General features: G+C 34.9%; 1 protein-coding gene across 4 annotated transcripts in view; it reads right to left on the bottom strand.

Moving 5' to 3' along the window:
* The window catches only part of LOC149792469 (soluble guanylate cyclase 88E-like), a 501,393-nt gene that overhangs the window by 96,347 nt on the left and 385,629 nt on the right, over positions 1-19,417 (bottom strand). For all 4 annotated transcript variants that reach the window (XM_089971051.1, XM_089971054.1, XM_089971052.1 and 1 more), the window contains one exon: positions 9,387-9,464. The gene's annotated coding sequence lies outside the window, so the exon portion shown is untranslated. The remainder of the gene's footprint in view (positions 1-9,386; positions 9,465-19,417) is intronic.

Genomic DNA, 19,417 nt, shown 5'->3' with positions numbered 1-19,417 from the left:
TCGTGACTTCCGTGAAGACATTAAGTTTAGCGTTATACCTAATAGTAGAGATACATGGAGGGGGCGGGGCGGACTATATAAAGATTAAAATCACGTAAAACATGATAAAATGAAAGGAACAAATCTGCACAAATTTAAACTGAATGAACATACAAAGTTACTGACGCGTTTCGAGTATCCTTTTGATTACAAGCCGCCAACTCTTTAAATTCAGCAACTAAGCTGTAATGCAGATCTACTTCTATATTTGATAGCATTTTATTAACGTTTGATTGTTTTTCTTTGGCACAAATAAGACGTAAATTTCTCTAGCTAAAAGATCTTTTCCTGACCAGGGTGTGACATATCAGATGATTAACGTGATATTTGTATTGATTCCTTATACTTGTACTTTGTAAGAATTATCCAACTTAGTTACAAACTGACTGTAAAATACACGTAATAACTCAAGAATAATACCCGATTTATGTTTGTGATTAACTGCATTACCAATCATATTAGGGAATTAATGAACTACTTTACAATGTGTCTCGCTCTTCCACAAAACTCTCAAATAATTTCTTGTTTGTTGCTTAACCCGGTCTTTGTTGTTATCATCATTATGTTTTATCCAGTCTTATTTGTTTTCGTAGTATTGTTTAATCCCTTCTTTGTTTTTCTGGTAACATTCTTTTTCATTTTGTTTAATCCGGTTTAAATTTTTCTGATTACATACTTTATCGCACAATTCCTGCAATTTTTTAATTCCTGCAATTTTTTTGCAGACTTTAGCCATCGATTTGTCTCCATTACATTTCTTAATTTTAGGTCCATTAACACAATCTTAATTTTAGGTCCATTAATATAATCTTAATTTTAGGTCCATTAATACAATCTTAATTTTAGGTCCATTAATATAATCTTAATTTTAGGTCCTTTAATACACTCTTAATTTTAGGTCCATTAATATAATCTTAATTTTAGGTCCATTAATATAATCTTAATTTTAGGTCCTTTAATACAATCATAATTTTAGGTCCATTAATATAATCTTAATTTTAGGTCCATTAATATAATCTTAATTTTAGGTCCTTTAACACATTCTTAATTTTAGGTCCATTAATATAATCTTAATTTTAGGTCCATTAATACAATCTTAATTTTAAGTCCATTAATACAATCTTAATTTTAGGTCCATTAATATAATTTTAATTTTAGGTCAATTAACACAATCTTAATTTTAGGTCGATTAATACAAACTTATTTTTAGATCCATTAATATAATCTTAAGTTTAGGTCGATTAATACAATCTTAATTTAGGTCGATTAACACAATCTTAATTTTAGGTCCATTAGTATAATCTTAATTTTAGGTCCATTAATATAATCCTAATTTTAGATCCATTAATACAATCTTAATTTTAGGTCCATTAATACAGTCTTAATTTTAGGTCCATTAATACAATCTTAATTTTAGGTCCATTAACATAATCTTGATTTTAGGTCGATTAACACAATCTTAATTTTAGGTCGATTAACACAATCTTAATTTTAGGTCGATTAATATAATCTTAATTTTAGGTCCATAACACAATCTTAATTTCAACCAGAATAGTAACCATTACACAGAGTATTCATGCTACGAATTTCAAGAAGGGCAAAAAGGGTTATATGGTGAAGGAGCAACCTTGTTAATTGTGATATCGTGTAACTCGTGATGCTACTCCCCAACTAAATTATTTTCTTGGTGATTTATTGTTTGGTTACATAAAACGTAATAGAATTGCCTAGTTTTGTATTTATCTAAACAACCCTTACCCTTGAATCTCTTATCCTCCATGACACTTCTTTTCAAATCACATATAGTACTTATAATGCCATATAAGTATTGTATTGATAAATGGTTCCTCGCATCTGTGAACAATCCAGCACCATTCATGCTCGATAATGATATTTACTGATGTTTTCCTTGATTATGTTTCACAATATTGAAGAAATTCTCTGTTTAGAAATTTTCTGTTTGAACGCGTATGTACATATATTCTGTATTTGTGAAATTCAGTTTCATTTTGGCACCATACCGGTTCCTTGCCATGTTGTAGTAGAAGTCATATATAAGCATCGTAATTCTAGCACTGTAAAGCTTCCATACATTCATTTGATTAACTTTATTTTGTTCATTTATCTGCAAGTGTTCTTCCTGCAAATTAAATATCTACTTAATGTTTAAAATATTTCGTTTCACCGGTAAATAATTTAACATCGACCCTCTGTCGTAAACCTGCTATGTTTCTTAAGAAAGGTGTTTTCATTAACATAATACAAATTAAAACTAAAATAAATTCAAAAAATCATTTTGCAAGTCATAGGTTTGCGCTTTGCCTGAAATACGTGTTCAGTACCATGAATAATTTTGGCAATGGCTTTTTTATATTAAACTGTTCTATATATCCTTCATGTTTTATTCCAAACCTGATATATAACTTCAAATACCGTTAGCGAAGAACACATTTTTCTACTTTTTAACGTGTGCTTACAAATTTACTTACCGAACGTTTTATGCCGTTTTGATCTTCTATCAATTTCTTTTGTAGTGGAAATATATCATTATCACTAGAAATTTTGGTTATGGTTCCAAAGACTCGCGAGTCTCCGTCGAAGACAATTACAAAACAAAGACAAACAAGATGTCAATAAATACAAAACAAGGTTTTGCATTTATAAATGTTTACGTGACTATGTCTAATGGATATACTGTCTGAAGATGTTATTTGTCGCGCCTAATTGGCTTGAACTTCGATGATCAAAAATTTTATCATCGCAGCTCAAACCAGTTTGGTGTAATTACTTTCGACAAAGACCTGGTGAGTCGAAAGCTTCTAGGCCAATTAAAAACTATTTATGCACTGTTTGTTGTTAGATTTGTAATTTATCTTCATCGATCCCTGACACACGCGATCCTTTGCAGATCCAGTGCATCTTGCATTAAAAGGACTGTTAATCGACTAATGAGAGAGATAGTATATTACGTGCGCATATGAAGCGACTACAAATACATATTAGTCTTAAATTTATCTCGATAGGACTCACATGGAGATATGAATCAATGACTTAGAGATTCACCAATTAGTTAATCTGATACAAGAAAGAATGAGTTAGACCTGTCGGATTCCGAGTATAATCGAAATAAGATATGAAGTAACTCTGACGCGAAAACATTATGCAAAATAACATTGGTAAGTATGGGGCCAAATATAATCATGTTATCTGGATTAAAGAGAAATAACACGATATTTCGGGATTACTGAATGACCATCACTGACTGAATTCTCACAACAGACAGAATTGTGGAAATTTCCTTGAAACGGCACAATGGCGTTGACTTAGTTTACATCTGTGTTGTTAGTAACATTTCAAGTCACGGGAGACGGAATGTTGATCTGGTTATTTAAGAGACATTAACGAGGAATATGAGATTAGTAGAAATACAGTATTCCAAACGTGTTGCCACAGTTTCTACACCGTTAGAGATCTCTGCCACTGACTCAACGTTCAGAAGACAAGGAATGCAACTACTAGCAAACACTTCTATACTAGACCAAACATACCAAATAATTAAAGAATTATTGTTCTCAGAAACCTGGAGGTTTAAGAAATTTGTCTAAAAAGATTGATATCAATTTATAAAAATTAGGTTAATTTCAAATCACCTTTACTCGATGTGTTTATTGCTTTTTAATATTTTAAGGAAACGAAAAGTACCATAGGGTCATCATTGTAAAGTAAACAGTTAACTTGAGAGTCATTTGTATTCCATATATAATAATTTGTAACCTGTATTCCAAATATATATATATATATATATATATATATATATATATATATATATATATATATATATATATATATATATATATATATATATATCGAAATGATGCAAAATTGCTAAAACATTTAGCTACATTGAAATACATGTGAAAAATGTATATCGTCAAGGGCTCATGTAGACGCATGCAAAGTGAGATATTGTCCATGGCGTATGTACACGCATGCAAAGGGAGATATTGTCCATGGCATATGTACACGCATGCAAAGTGCGATTTTGTCCATGGCGTATGTACACACATGCAACGTGGGATATTGTCCATGGCGTATGTACACGCATGCAAAGTGAGATATTGTCCATGGCTTATGTACACGTATGCAAAGTAAGATATTGTCCATGGCGTATGTACACGCATACAAAGTGAGATATCGTTCATGGCTTATGTACACGTATGCAAAGTGAGATATTATTATTTTACTTCATATCTTGCGTATTGTGACTTGAGTGTAATGCAGAATTTCTCATTGGTCATTGTCATTAAAGAGACAATAACGAGGTTTATAAGAATACAGTATTCCATACGTGTTGCCACAATCTACACCTTTAGTATTGCCATTTACCCAAGATTCAATGGGATGGATCTACATGTAACTAACCTCTGTCGAGCTAGCTCGTCGAATTGTTCACGAATGGGACCTTTTGATCACATCTCCATACCTTCTGCAGGACACGACAAGGTGACAGAATGCAAGAATATTATTATCATCAAGCAAACTTCTTTATGGTCAAGGATACCTAGTCTGAAGACTCCGCCCTCTAGACTTATCCGTTTGATAACGTATTTTGCATTGAGAGAGAACCCCACCAAATCGCACGAATACATGCACAAATAATGGAATATAAAGCTTAATTCATTTGTGCGACTTATACTGAATATGCGTGGATTTCTGAAGGTTGAGGACATTTTGGTTATAGTGGATTCATCCTTACACGTATATGGATATTTGCAAACTATAAACAGACCAAATTTGTATGTGTGATAAATGTTTGCATAATGCCGTTGATCTCGACCCAAAATATTTAATTACCAGATATTATCTTGTAAGTGCTTAGGGTAACCATCCGATAGGTAAATGTATTTAAGTGTGTCACCTGCCTCAAATCGTAGGGAACAGACGCGCATTCTGACGAATCATCTCTCCTGCTCATTGAATCTAAAAATTGCTTTCACAATTATATATGCTTTTAATCAATATCAAATAATAACAAACACATGCACTCTTTTTCATAGGTCAGTCAGACAAGTATGGTGGTAAATAGCGAAGATCTAGCTACAGATGTTATCCACTGATAAAGGAGGAAAGCCCCATACAGTAGATGGTAAACATTATTGGACACAGTGTTGTTCATGACTTTATCGATCAGCATTCTTCTATAGTTGGGATTTTGACCATGAAGAACTCTTTGCAGCTGGAACTTTAAGTATTCTTGGTACCGAAGTTGATTGATTTCGCTGCAGGAACTATATAACATTTTACTCTGCGGAGTCGTATATTTGTTTATGAACAGTAAAACCGGATTCGAGCCCAAGTCTCTCAGCCTTACAGAGTTCTCTTTCATCAACGCTAAGCTGACTCCTAACACTGCTATACCGTGGAGAATATTTCTGGACGAATCCACTGCACTTGGTTTCTGAGGAATATTTCAGATGCAATGAAGACATGCACATTCCAAGTTGTTCAATTGTGTCATGTAACAAAGTTTTGTTAGGTTTACTTTGATACCGTGCGTTAGATTGGTTCTATTTATCATATGTATGTTTCTCGTAAAAACAAAGATGTAGGATTTGGGACTAATCTGTTAAGATGGCATACGACGCAGAACTGATGAGATGCAAGTGCGTGGAACACAAATGAAACGCGTATTATTAGGTCTATGAAGAATCCAGACGAATATCTGATCATTTTTCATTTTTCATTTTTTGGCTAAATGACATAGGTTGCAAACGTGAATGGAATATTGATAAGTATGGATTTCCAGTACAGGCACTGCGAAAGTTGAAATCTCCAAGAACAAACGGGTTGCAACATATCGAATTTTCATGTTCCAGGAAACTGCTCCAAAAAACAAGATTGAGTCATCCTATTTTCGACTAGGAGGAGGGCGATACAGGCAAAAAAGATAGACTGACCTTTCGTTTGAGAGGTGTCTTGGACCAACTCATGCGATATCTGGCCGAAATTAAAGGATGGATAATAGTCACGATCTTAAAGTATGGAGTTTATTTGCGATGACAGCACCTATACCTCCACGGGATTGATTCGAAAGGTTAAACAGGAGTATTAGATCCACGCGGTTTGATTCATCACCTGATGGGTTTAGCCATGCTTATTTTATGACAAAGATGTCAATATCCTGACCATTGATAAAGTTGACAATTTACGTTCGCTTTTTCCGGTGGTCCAGCTGTCTGGGGGTTGAATAATGCGATGCGCATTGGTTTCTCAGACTAAAACTTGACGAATGAAAAGGCTTTCAAGTTAAATTAGTGAAAATGATGGTTAGGCTTTCAAATCCCTGTAGAGGAAAGGGAGATAACTGGATAGTTTCTTCTTGTTCAACGCAGACTTGCTTTGAAACAATGTTTCTTTTCTCGCTGCTGTTTACATGTAAGTGAATATGACTATAGTCCAATGCCAGTTAGTCTTGTGTACGATGAAGTATGAAACGCTGAAGATAGATTATTTGATGCAACTAACGGGGGTCAATACGGGCTGCATACACGGATAGACTGGCTAGTATCACGAAGTGGCGGCAAGTTCGACAACAATGGCTGTTGTAGCAGTGGGGCATTACAACTTAGAGAAAAATCAAATAGTTCTCTTTACCCGAAAAAACAGTAGATCAAGAAACATTCTAACAGAACAGCCATTATATGATGTCCACAATAATATAGACGAAGACAGTAAAAGAGTACATATATAATGACAAATAGCAAACAATACAAAATGAGCAGCTGCCTGTAACCTGGTATGCGGTGGTAGCCATTTCACATGTTGATATTAAAATGATTTGGTAAATATTGTAAATTCAGCATTATCGCTGGATATGGAATCCGATCCCACAATATATACATTACTAAAAGTTCGAAATCTTAATTATGTAAATGTTTTTATTTTCTTCTTCATCTTCTTCTTCTTCTTGTTTTTCTTCTTCTTCTTCATCTTCTTCTTCTTCTTCTTGTTCATCATCTTCTCCTTCTTCTTCTTCTTCTTATTATTATTATTATTATTATTATTATTATTATTATTATTATTAATTTACTGGCTACTCTTAACAATTTCCACTTCTATTTGACTTTTTTTTAAGGTAACAACACACAGTAATATCTGAATTTACAGAACTTGTAAATCTACACCGCAATCACAAAGACTCAATACAAAACTACTTCATAAATATCGCGCGGCGATTAAAACATGCCATTAAAAGCAAAATTACATTGTTATGGTACGGTCATAGAATAAAATAGAATTTCAATAAACCAGACAAATAATATCCAACATGAACCTTCATTCTACGCTATAATTCACAGGAGGGTAAGAAATAAAAAATAAGTACCGTTTTTACCAGACATGACTTGTTACATCCCAGTTTTGCGTCACTTTGTGATTGTGTTTCTAGGAAGTGCATTGAAGAATGTTTGGAATATCATAAACTCAGCATTTATGACAGAAAAAACAACAACAAGAACTAAATTAATTTCGATTGGAGAACTATCCTGCGATATCTGATGTCATGTAATGATCGAACAGTGGGCAGATATACAAAGGCAACGTGTTGGATAGCATTACGTGATCATGGAATGTACGGTCTATATAACAGAGACATTATTCCAAATGATAACAGCTCACGCCCAATCGGTTTCATTTTGCTGATAACAGCTGACTGGGTTTTCAACTGATTGATTTATCTCAATCGCAACACCTGTTGCCAAATATGCAAGTCAAGACCAGGATATCCTAACATATGTAGCAAAATAAAACAAGAACACTTTTAAACAACGCCATTATTTACGTCACCTCATGGTGTAAAAATCATATGGTTTGTTAGGACAAATATGTTCAAAAATACAAAACGAGCGGAAGAGAGTCTATATCGATTAGGTAGAAATAAAAGATTGACCACCGAAAATAATTGATACAGATTATACAGCGGGCATTTGTGGATCAAGTCAAAACGATAGTAGACATTATATAGAAATAAAATATATGTGTTACAATTTCATGGGAGTATTTAGCTGCTTGGAATAATTAGAAGAAGAAAACAATCCTTCAAACATTGCAAAGGTTATATGGGGATCATGCTTTTCTGAAACGCAACGATAGGCCATTCATTCAGATCAGGAACTTAATTTTTATGAGTGCATCAAAAGGAAATACTACTGTTAAATTTATGGTATATATATATATATATATATATATATATATATATATATATATATATATATATATATATATATATATATATATATATATATATATATATATAGATATATATATAGATATAGAGATATATACATATATACATATATATATATATATATATATATATATATATATATATATATATATATATATATATATATATCTATATCTATATATATATATATATCTATCTATATCTATATCTATATATATATATATATATATATATATATATATATCTATCTATATCTATATCTATATATATATATATATATATATATATATATATATATATATATATATATATATATATATATATATATATATATATATATATATATATATATATATATATATATATATATAACAAGTGATTCTAAAATAAATTTCAAAATTATTTTTTGCGGGATGAGGTGTTTTTGGTTCCTCATGATTCACATGCTTTTAGAAAATATACAATATACAAGTAATTTCTTGTATTTCTGAGCTGGATATTGTCACGATTAAGCAGAAAGAAATAATGTCTTTCCAAATCAGTAGCTGTTATCGTCACTCGATAAAGAGAAGAATATTGTAAGGAAATTTCAGAACAGGATTAGTTATTTCTTTCAATAATATGCATATTTAGTTTTGAGACGTACATACGAACATCAAACTGATTATATTTTAGTCCTTTTTCTGTGGATGAAAATAAATTCCACAGGCTAAGTGAAGGCATCAGAATTCGTTGGGAATATGTCCAACTTCATCGTAAGTTTCAAACAGAAAGAGTTCCAAACGCTTGGATGTGTTAATTGTTATTGTTCCAATTTGTCATCCACGTCAAAGCGGCTGCATCTTCATTTAGAGTAATTGAATAAGTTGGGGAGGCGGAGCTCAAAATGAGCTAAATATGACCAGAATGTTTCCGAGATTAAGTTTTCTTTACAAATGGATGGCTACAATTATAGACTGGAAATTCTTAGAATGTAGGAGCTTCGGAGGGGTTCTGTCGCTGAGTAGAGAAACTTAACGTTCTTGACTTCAATTAAACTAGTGCGAAACATAGCTTATTATCAAGAAAACGCCTCAGACGTAAATAAAAACCTGTTACTTACCAATATTTCGCTGTCACTTGTCATTTGCTCACAATAACTGAATCCCGTGTTATCTCCTTCAGCGCTGTTCGATTATGTCTGGAAGGGAAAAAAGGGTAAGTCTTTGAAAAAGGCTCGTCATATTATTTGAATGCAACTTGCAGGAGTGTGAAAAAGCTTAAATAATTTGACGTTGCAAAGACACTTTAATGTCAGAGTTAGCACTATGATCAAGGGCCAATTGCACTTATCTGTTATTTTGAGGAATTGTTCTCAAACGAAGATCCATTTAGGTCAAGACGTCAGTCATATTCAAGAGTGGAATCGGCATTCATTCACCACTCATATAAAACTGACCATACAAAATTGTGACAGACTTCCAGGAACAACTTAGTAGATGGTCATTCGTGCAGTAGTCTCATATAACGATTAGTGATTTTGGTTACTGGTCTTGGTTACAGCCATTTAACCCCCACCCGATGACTGTTATGCGATTGTACGCCAAATCTATTTTTGGCAGTAACTTTTGTGTTTCAATGTATCTTTCTCAAAGCTGATGTTGTGCAAAGATATATAAACTCAGGTGATTTACTTTAGATATAGTTTAATATTCGACAATTTCAAGAAATAAAAGGTTTCCTTACATAAAATTTATACCTTATACAGCAGATTAGGACATTTTTATCAGAAATTGGAAATTGGTACCAGATAACAACATCATTGGTCTATTTTTGAAACATTTAGTCTTGAGATTTGTCTGGATGTAATAATGCGGCGTTTGTTTCAATGTCGGTAAACTTTGCCCCTTGCGGGTATAGGGTTCAATGATTATCAGACAGATATGTATCTAAATTGAGCACTCCGCAAACCTCTTAGCTGGTACATTGTTTTTTATGACTTGAAGAGCAAATGTGCAGGAACACTGAAGCAATTCCAACAATACTTTGTTCGTTTTGTTATCTTTCTGTTTCCATTACACTGTTTAATTATCGTTCGTGTCAACCGACAAGTCAAATATATTCATGAATACCCAGTCAGTATTACAAGGTAGAAACACCGAAACAGATTTTGTGATGATGCTGCTGATGATAATGATGATGAATTGAAACATAATGAACCACAACAGATGGCGCCCTATGAAACACAAAATAGCACTTTCAATCGGACCGCGGGCATCAAAATTCGATTGCATTTTTATTGAATAATAGATCCGTTTTTAGATAGGCAGGTAGTCTTCTTCAGGTTACACCTTTTCCGTTGTTCTAGATGCACATGTGTTTTAATGGCTAGCCGAGGAAGAGCATGAACTTGCTTTTCGTCGGAACATATAGAAGCCTGAATATTTGCTACTAACAGTTTCTCAGCTTTTGTGCTCAAAGAAATCTTGCGTCCATTAAAGTCTAAGTGGTTGGTTGTTCTTGTTGCTCGTTGTTCTTGTTGTTGGTTGTTCTTCTTGTTCTTTTTGTTGTAGGGTTTAAGGCCATTTTTCAGCACAAGATAGGCTATACACGGCGGCCAGTATAGATGATGGAGGAAGAACCCGGGAAAACCGCAGAAATAACGACCGACCCACAAGAAGCTACTGGCACGCTTCCTCGCGTGCCCACATTGGCCGAAACTCGAACACACGCAGAGGTCAGATAGCAATGATCTGTAACGGTGAGCGCTTTAGACCACTCGGCCACTTGGGGCCCCTTAGGTGGTTGGTTATCTCAGTAATATATATACTTTCATCGTTTGCAGCAGAACGCATCACGTCGACCAGCATCAACAGAGAGCCTAGATGATATCGGGAAACATTCTCTCGATTATTCAACTAGAAGTTAATTTACTCACTGGGCTTGACGTATGGTTGATGATTCAAGATGCTTATTTTATTCCATAAACGGGCTGGCATGTCAGCTGTTTCTGATTGTGACGGGAAGCCTAGGATGAAAAGTAATGTATCTCTGCTCTTGATCTTGGGAATGTTGACGTGTCAGCTCGTCATTGTCAGCAGCTGACATAATCACCGGTCGGCTTAATTTCTCATAACATCAGTAATAACAGTACCACTGATTAATCATTGTCGAGAATATGTACATCGGAACATCAAACAGACAGCTTCTTCGTGTTCGGTTTGTCATTTGTATGGAAAGGTGTTAAAGTGGAAATTAATAATAGAGAAACTTACCAACGTTGAAAGCATGGGATTTGCACATATTCCTGTTTACATCATTTGCACGTTATTTAGAATGGTATTCTTCTAACATTATCTCGTTTTCAGCCAAAGACAAAAATACTTTTAAATTGTTTGGGGAAATACTTCTGTTCACGGTCAAAGTTTCTAGACACATAAAAGGAGAATGAAAAGTTGTGAATGTAACCCTGTCATTGATTATGTCGACACAGAGAATAACAACTTAATAAAGATCCGCTGTGATTGCTTACACACAGGCAATTCAATATAAATAGAAGGAAGCCTTGGATTATATTTATGAGTATTATATTATTCCGCGTAATATATTCTGGCATGTTAGGTTATCCCAAGGCAGATCCGATTGTTAAAAACTATACACATCTGATAACTGCCTCGTCAAAAGATACCAGTCAGAAAGAAAGCAATACCGGGATAATAATGTCTCGGGAACAAGTATGTGTTAGCATCAAAGCCGTTTCAGGCGACATTCTGAACAGATGACAGTCAATATGGCGGCTGCATCAATATTTCAGTATAAATTTTGACTGATAGCCTGCGTAGGAGAATTTCGGAGAAATTGATAATGCAGTAGAATGGGAATAGCGAATTCATAATAATCTATCTGCATCGACAAAGCTGTCCTTATTTTGTTAACCCAAAACAATCATACAAAACGAATGCCTATGTTCAGGGTACATGAATCGTGAACATTACTCTTAGATATCGTTTATTTTCACCTACTTTTGTATGACAAGTGCATATTTATTATCGGTACGGCGTTTATCTTCTACGAACTTTGTATAACCAATTGGAACACCTCGTGGTTTTTTCTACCGAAGTCCAAATTTGAAATACTTTGGTCAAAAGGTGAAGGGAGGATGAAGCTGGAAAATGTGGAAAAATGAGTCACACACCAAAGCACCAAGGTATATGAGAACCATTTCAAAATTATTATGATACTTGATGGAAACATATGTACAAGGTTGGTAACAAAAAGTTGCTGCCTGAAAAATTAAACTTCGGAATGTTTCAACTAAGAAAACGTAATATCTGATGGTTCCCATACTTGCTAATATATAAACGCCACCTGGCGTTTGTTTAGCAAACTATCTTTCGCCTCAACGGTATATGATTTAGTATATATATATATATGTGTGTATATATATATTGTTGAATGACCTAATACTACCGTTGATGTAGTAACTGAATTTACCTGGGCATATTATTGCCCCAAGAACCATGACGTTGTCATGATGGCGTTGTCCAGAATTCTTTCGAATAATTTATAACAGTGCGAGAATAACATTATAAACCAAATTATGACCACTTTCTATTTCCACTGGTTAGAGATGTTTTCTCCACTGGAAAAGAATATCTAAGTACAACAAAAAGCACATATGCAGACGCGCAACAGGGACATATTAAGTGTGAATACACATCGTACAGATTACATAGTACACATCGTACAGATTACATTGTACACATCTCACATCGTAAAGATTACATCGTACACATCTCACATCGTACAGATTACATCGTACACATCTCACATCGTACAGATTACATCGTACACATCTCACATGGTACAGAATAAACTGAATCTGAATTAATATGACTTAACATTCTGTGTGGAAGGGTTGTCAGAGGTAAATATTTCTTAATTTCAATTAAATGACAAAGAAAACATCCTCCGCGTGGGTTCGAATCTCGGGCTGGGTCAGAATAGACAAGTGAGAAAGCTTTGCAGTATCTTCTCGTGGCTCAACGGTTCTTCCCGGGCTTTGCCAGTGTTCTTCGTACACTATATATGCTTTCCTCCATGTACGGCATATTAAGTGCCGAAAAATGGCGTTAAATCAATAACAATAACACGTATTAATTTTAATCAATCAGTATATAATATTCGATGAGTACACTTTCCGTCTGACTTTTAAAGGGGATGACTCGGATATGGCATCTCGCCCTGATTTATCATGACATAATATGCGCATGAACTCGAAACTTAGTCACGTGACTTTCATTCAAGGTGTTGGTAAACACTTCGAATATCCCATTAGTAATAATGATATTCCATTCATAATATAGTGTCATTCATAATATAGTCAATTAATAAGAAAACGTTACTGATTTGACTAGCTTTTACAGTTCTTATATATTATGCTCGTCCCAATCCACCATGACCTGACATGAACAGTCACGGTTAACTGCCAGTGAACTATCACGGTTAACTGAATGACATTGATCTACACGTAAATACACTACTTCGTGTAAAGACATCAGTCATTAATACTTTTGTACGATTGTACGAGTTGGTAACTACACCTATGAGTGTGTGTGTGTGTGCTTTTGATTTTTAACGTAGCTTTAACAATTGTTCAGCCATATCGCTACGATGTCTGCACTGTGACAGTTTATAATGACTAGGGCATGATGCCGATGACATGTAGCATGATGTCCCACCCAGTCACATTATCCTGACACCAGGCCGACCAGTCCTGACTCTGACCTCTTAATGTTGAGCGACAAGCGAGGCAGCTGTTAGTACCATGTTTTGTAAGCCTTTGGTATGACTCGGCCGGGGTTCGAACCCGTGACCTCCAGCATCCGAGGCGGACGCTCTAACCACTAGGCCACGGAGCGGTCAGTAGTAGTAATAATAGTAGTAGTAGTAGCAGCAGTGGGTGTGATTTTTACGCCCATTAATTGTATGCTTGCATCCCTATTAATGATTCAACTTGCCACTTTCGAAGGATAAGGGTTCAGATGTGTATTTATAAATGATAGAATCAGTGTTAAAATACAAACATAATAAATATTCACATATTGCCGGGGATCGAACCCACGACCTCTCGCATCTGAGGCGGACGCTTTAACCACTAGGTCACGGGAGCAGTCCACCTATGATTGTACGAGTCAGTAATTATTTACCTGTACGAGTTACTGACAACTTCTGATATTGCTCATTAATAGAATTGTTCGTTTCTAAACGTGTAAACACAAAATAGACAAAATGTCGGTTGACAACACAAATCACCACTTTCCATTTGCTAACAAAGAACAAAGGTGCTGAAGCATTTGAAGCAGAGAACTCCAAAGTAATCCAAAGCCTGATGCAGTCTGGTAATGGCTGATTTACATAAACAAGATAGATGGACACGACGGTTTAGCACAATCATGATTTGTCTTATTCGAATATGATTTCTTTTTATTAGTTTCAGGAAATATGAAAGATAAGTTTAAAAAGAAAAAATTTAAAATTTGTTTCCTTAGTGTTGTATTAATAAATATTTTAGTCATTGTAAGTTAATATAATTATTTCTCCGTAAGTTTTATAGAATCTGTAATCAATTTCAATTACTGATTACTTTTCTGCAGAAATTGATTACAGTTGCAATTTTATGTTACAAGTAATCAATTACTTAATTGACTACTTTAACATTTCATTACTGCACAACAGTGCCAGTAAGTTAAAACAAAACACGCCAAAAACAAACATCACCGCGTCAAACTATATCGATTCCTCGGCCGAGTCATACCAAATACATACAAAAATGGTACTAACATCGGCCTCGCTAAGTGCTCAGTAGCATTAAGAGGTTAGTATTAGGACTGGTCGGCCTAGTGTCAGGAAAATGTGACTGGGTGGGACATCATGCTACATGTCTGCAGCATGATGCCCCCGTGCTAGACATCACTATAAACTGCCACATTGCAGGCATTGTAGCGATATGACTGAAAAATTGTTAAAACTTAGTTAAAATCCTAATCACTCAGACACACACACACACACACACACACACACACACACACATAGACACACACACAGACAGACACACACTATATCGATTCAAATCTCGTGACCCAAATTAGTACTTCCGTGCTTCAGCACGAGATAGAGTAAATAGTCCTAAATGATGACTATCTCAAACCATGTAGCTTCGTCTTCTTGGTAATGTACCAGATTATCCCGGACTCTGTACACTCCTCTTTTTGCTAGTATAGTAAACTATGTAAGACCGTACAACTCATAGTACAAATGTATTCATTCTTTGATTCATTACTGCGATAAATGTAACAGATTATGTTGCCAATAAATTTCAAAGTTTCGCTGCTAATTCTGTATGGCTAATTGCAAAAATAAACCAATTCTGTGGACTTTATTTATACTAATCACTGCAAACATTGGTTAATTGCCAAATGTGTTAGACTTGCATGTATTTTTGCCATTCATACCCAAACAGTATTATCTTTTCAAATCCGAAATTGTCGAACATAATCATTCCTCTTTTCGAGAACGGAATACAAAAATGATACATCATAAAGATGTCTGCCTACAAACCAACATTTCTTTCGTGAGCAATTTATTTCCACGTGTGCTTAGAATATGTTTTTGGAAATTATCTGGTGGGTTTTGTTCCAGAAGAAAAGAGAAATAGTGCCTTGAAAACAACAAAAACAATTCACACAATATCACTATGTAATTAGATATGTACGTGAATAGGTCAATGCAACATTTTAAGTACGGAGAAAACCGGAAAAGCAGAACCTTATTGAATTAGTTTTGTTTTGGTAATACTTGATGTGTATAAGGGAAATCTCCAGGAAACTGGAAACGGATCATCGTCTTTGAATTTCTCAAAGCTGAACAATATTTTACAGAAGCATGAAGGAACCATCTTCCTATATAGGCAGGTGCTTAACTTAGTGAAAACACCTGTTAGTATTTGACGCAATGATCCCAAACTGACTTTCATTAGTATTTGACGCAATGATCCCAAACTGACTTTCATTAGTATTTGACGCAATGATCCCAAACTGACTTTCATTAGTATTTGACGCAATGATCCCAAACTGACTTTCATGTGATGAATTAAATATCTGATTTAGGATGTCGTGTTCAATACTTACAGCATAACACAGACTTCTCCGCACTTAGTGTAAGACCTGTTCAGAAGCGGCAGACAGCACACGCACCATTATTGGAAAATGAAAACATAATAGAACAATCTCACGTCCTGGTATGATACCGCTCGTTAATTTAGGGCTTAAATGTATATTTTATGTTGTACATTAAAACAAATCTATTCTAATATAATTGCATTATAATTACATTACAGAGTAAGGTTACATAACCCCTTTTAAAAACTACAGGTACACATATTTGATTCGGTATACGAGAAGACGTCTCGTCTGCAAAGGGTAAAACTAAACGTGCTAAGCATTTATGAGAGGGCCCGGATGTAATGGGATTTTTTTTATATCTATACTGTAACTTAAAGAGGTATGTGTGTGTCTGTGTCTGTGTGTGTGATTTTGACTTTTAATATAGTTTTAACAATTTTTTTCCTCAGTCATATCACTACAATGCCTGCATTGTGACAGTTAATAGTGATGTCTAACACTGGGGCATAATGCCACAGACATGTAGCATGATGTCCCACCCTGTCCCAGCCAGTCACATTATCCTGACACCAGGTCGACCAGTCATAACACTAACCTCTTAATGCTGAACGTCTAGCGGTGCAGCTGTTAATACCATTTTTATAAGTATTTGGTATGATTCGGCCGTGGTTCGAACCCACGACCTCTCCTATCCGAGGCGGATGCTTTAACCATTAGGTGGTTGTTAATTAAAGAAAAGAAACTGAATAATTAAGCAAATATGATTGATCTATGATAATACTCAGTATGCAGATAGTTCTGCAATATTCTGGCGGCAAGTGATGCAAATAATTTTTTTAGGGAAAATGTTAGATTATGAAACTTAATTTAGTGAAAAAGCAGATGGAAGGTAACCTTATATATGTTTATGCAATTTCCTTTTCTAACTGTGAAATGCTATAAGACTGATCTGACAGACTAGTGTTAAACTGCATGTCTACATATATCAGCACTGGTCAAATTTAGGAAATCAAAGTGAAATTTAATGATTATCGTGGATAGGCATCTGCTGACGTTCTATATTAATTAACTTTGAATGAAATTTCATAGGAAAATAAGACGGCGCTAATCCTTCTCCTTTCAAGTGATTTTAAGAGTATTGGATGAAAAATAATATGGGGGAATACCTAACACTTTAAGCTGACAACATTTAACCTGTTCATATTAGTTTTACTTAATTTGGTGTCATTTTTGCAGCCATATTACTTGTCCCTGGGGATTTGCTTATTTGTTTTATTATGGAGTAACTTGACTTAAAGAACATTTTAATTTTGTTCGTCCTACTATTAAAAGATAAACGTCTGAGAATAATTAATGCTTTGACGTCAGCCTGCAAGATGAAAGAAAAATGACAACAAGGAATGAGAGAGAAAATTAAACAACAGTGGATCCATTCGCACACATATAATGAAAATCTGTAAAAGCTGACAAAATCAAAAGAAGCTGAGATGCTTCAAAATTCACTAAAACATCACCTAGGAAAACACGTCATCCCCAAATGTGGAAGTAAGGCAAGATTACCACGGTCTGAGGTTTCACACTGAAAATAAGGTTTACTTCTATAAAAATCATTACGAATACTAGAGACATAGACAGAGTAGAAAACATGGACAAATGCTTCCAATAAATACTAGGGACACAGGGTAAAAAAAAACAAGGACAAATGTGTCCATTAAATGGGACATAGAGTAGCCAACATGGACTAATGATTCCTATACTAGGGACACAGAGTATCCAACATGAATATCTGCTTCCACTACTATGGACACAGACAGGGTAGTCAACATGACAAATGCTTCCAGTAATAGGGACACAGAGTACCCAACATGTACAAATGATTCCAGTAATAGGGACATAGAGAATTCAACATGACAAATGCTTCCAATACTAGGGACACCTAATACCCAACATGAACAAATGCTTCCAGTAATAGGGACACAGAGTACCCAACATGTACAAATGATTCCAGTAATAGGGACATAGAGAATTCAACATGACAAATGCTTCCAATACTAGGGACACCTAATACCCAACATGAACAAATGCTTTCAGTAATAGAGACATAGAGTACCCAACATGTACAAACGCTTCCAGTAATAGGAACATAGAGTAGTCAACATGACAAATGCTTCCAATACTAGGGACACCGAATACCCAACATGGACAAATGATTCCAATACTAGGGACACCGAATACCCAACATGGACAAATGATTCCAGTAATAGGGACATAGAGAAGTCAACATGACAAATGCTTCCAATACTAGGGACACAGAGTACCCAACATGGACAAATGCTTCCAGTAATAGAGACATAGACAGAGTACCCACAATGACATATGCTTCCAATACTAGAGACATAGAAAGAGTACACACAGTGACATATGCTTCCAATACTAGAGACATAGAAAGAGTACCCACAGTGACATATGCTTCCAATACTAGATACATAGACGGAGTACCCACAGTGACATATGCATCTAATACTAGAGACATAGACAGAGTACCCACAATGACATATGCTTCCAATTCTAGATACATATACAGAGTACCCACAGTGACATATGCTTCCAATACTAGAGACATAGAAAGAGTACCCACAGTGACAAATGCTTCCAATACTAGATACATATATATAGTACAAAAAGGATACATGCTACCAATACTAGAGACATAGACATAGTAACCACCTGGACAAATGCTTCCAGTACTAGAGACATAGAGTAACCACAGGGACATATGCTTCCAATACTAGAGACATAGACAGAGTACCCACAGGGACAAATGCTTCCAATACTAGAGACATGGAAAGAGTTCCCACAGGGACATATGCTTCCAATACTAGAGACATAGACAGAGTACCCACAGGAACAAATGCTTGCAATACCCACAGGAACAAATGATTCCAATACTAGAGACATAGAGAGAGTAGCC

Source organism: Sinohyriopsis cumingii, chromosome 9, assembly GCF_028554795.1.
Source record: "Sinohyriopsis cumingii isolate HCF-2022 chromosome 9, ASM2855479v2, whole genome shotgun sequence".
Lineage (NCBI taxonomy): Eukaryota > Metazoa > Mollusca > Bivalvia > Unionida > Unionidae > Sinohyriopsis > Sinohyriopsis cumingii.
This window is presented reverse-complemented; position numbering and strand designations above follow the sequence as displayed.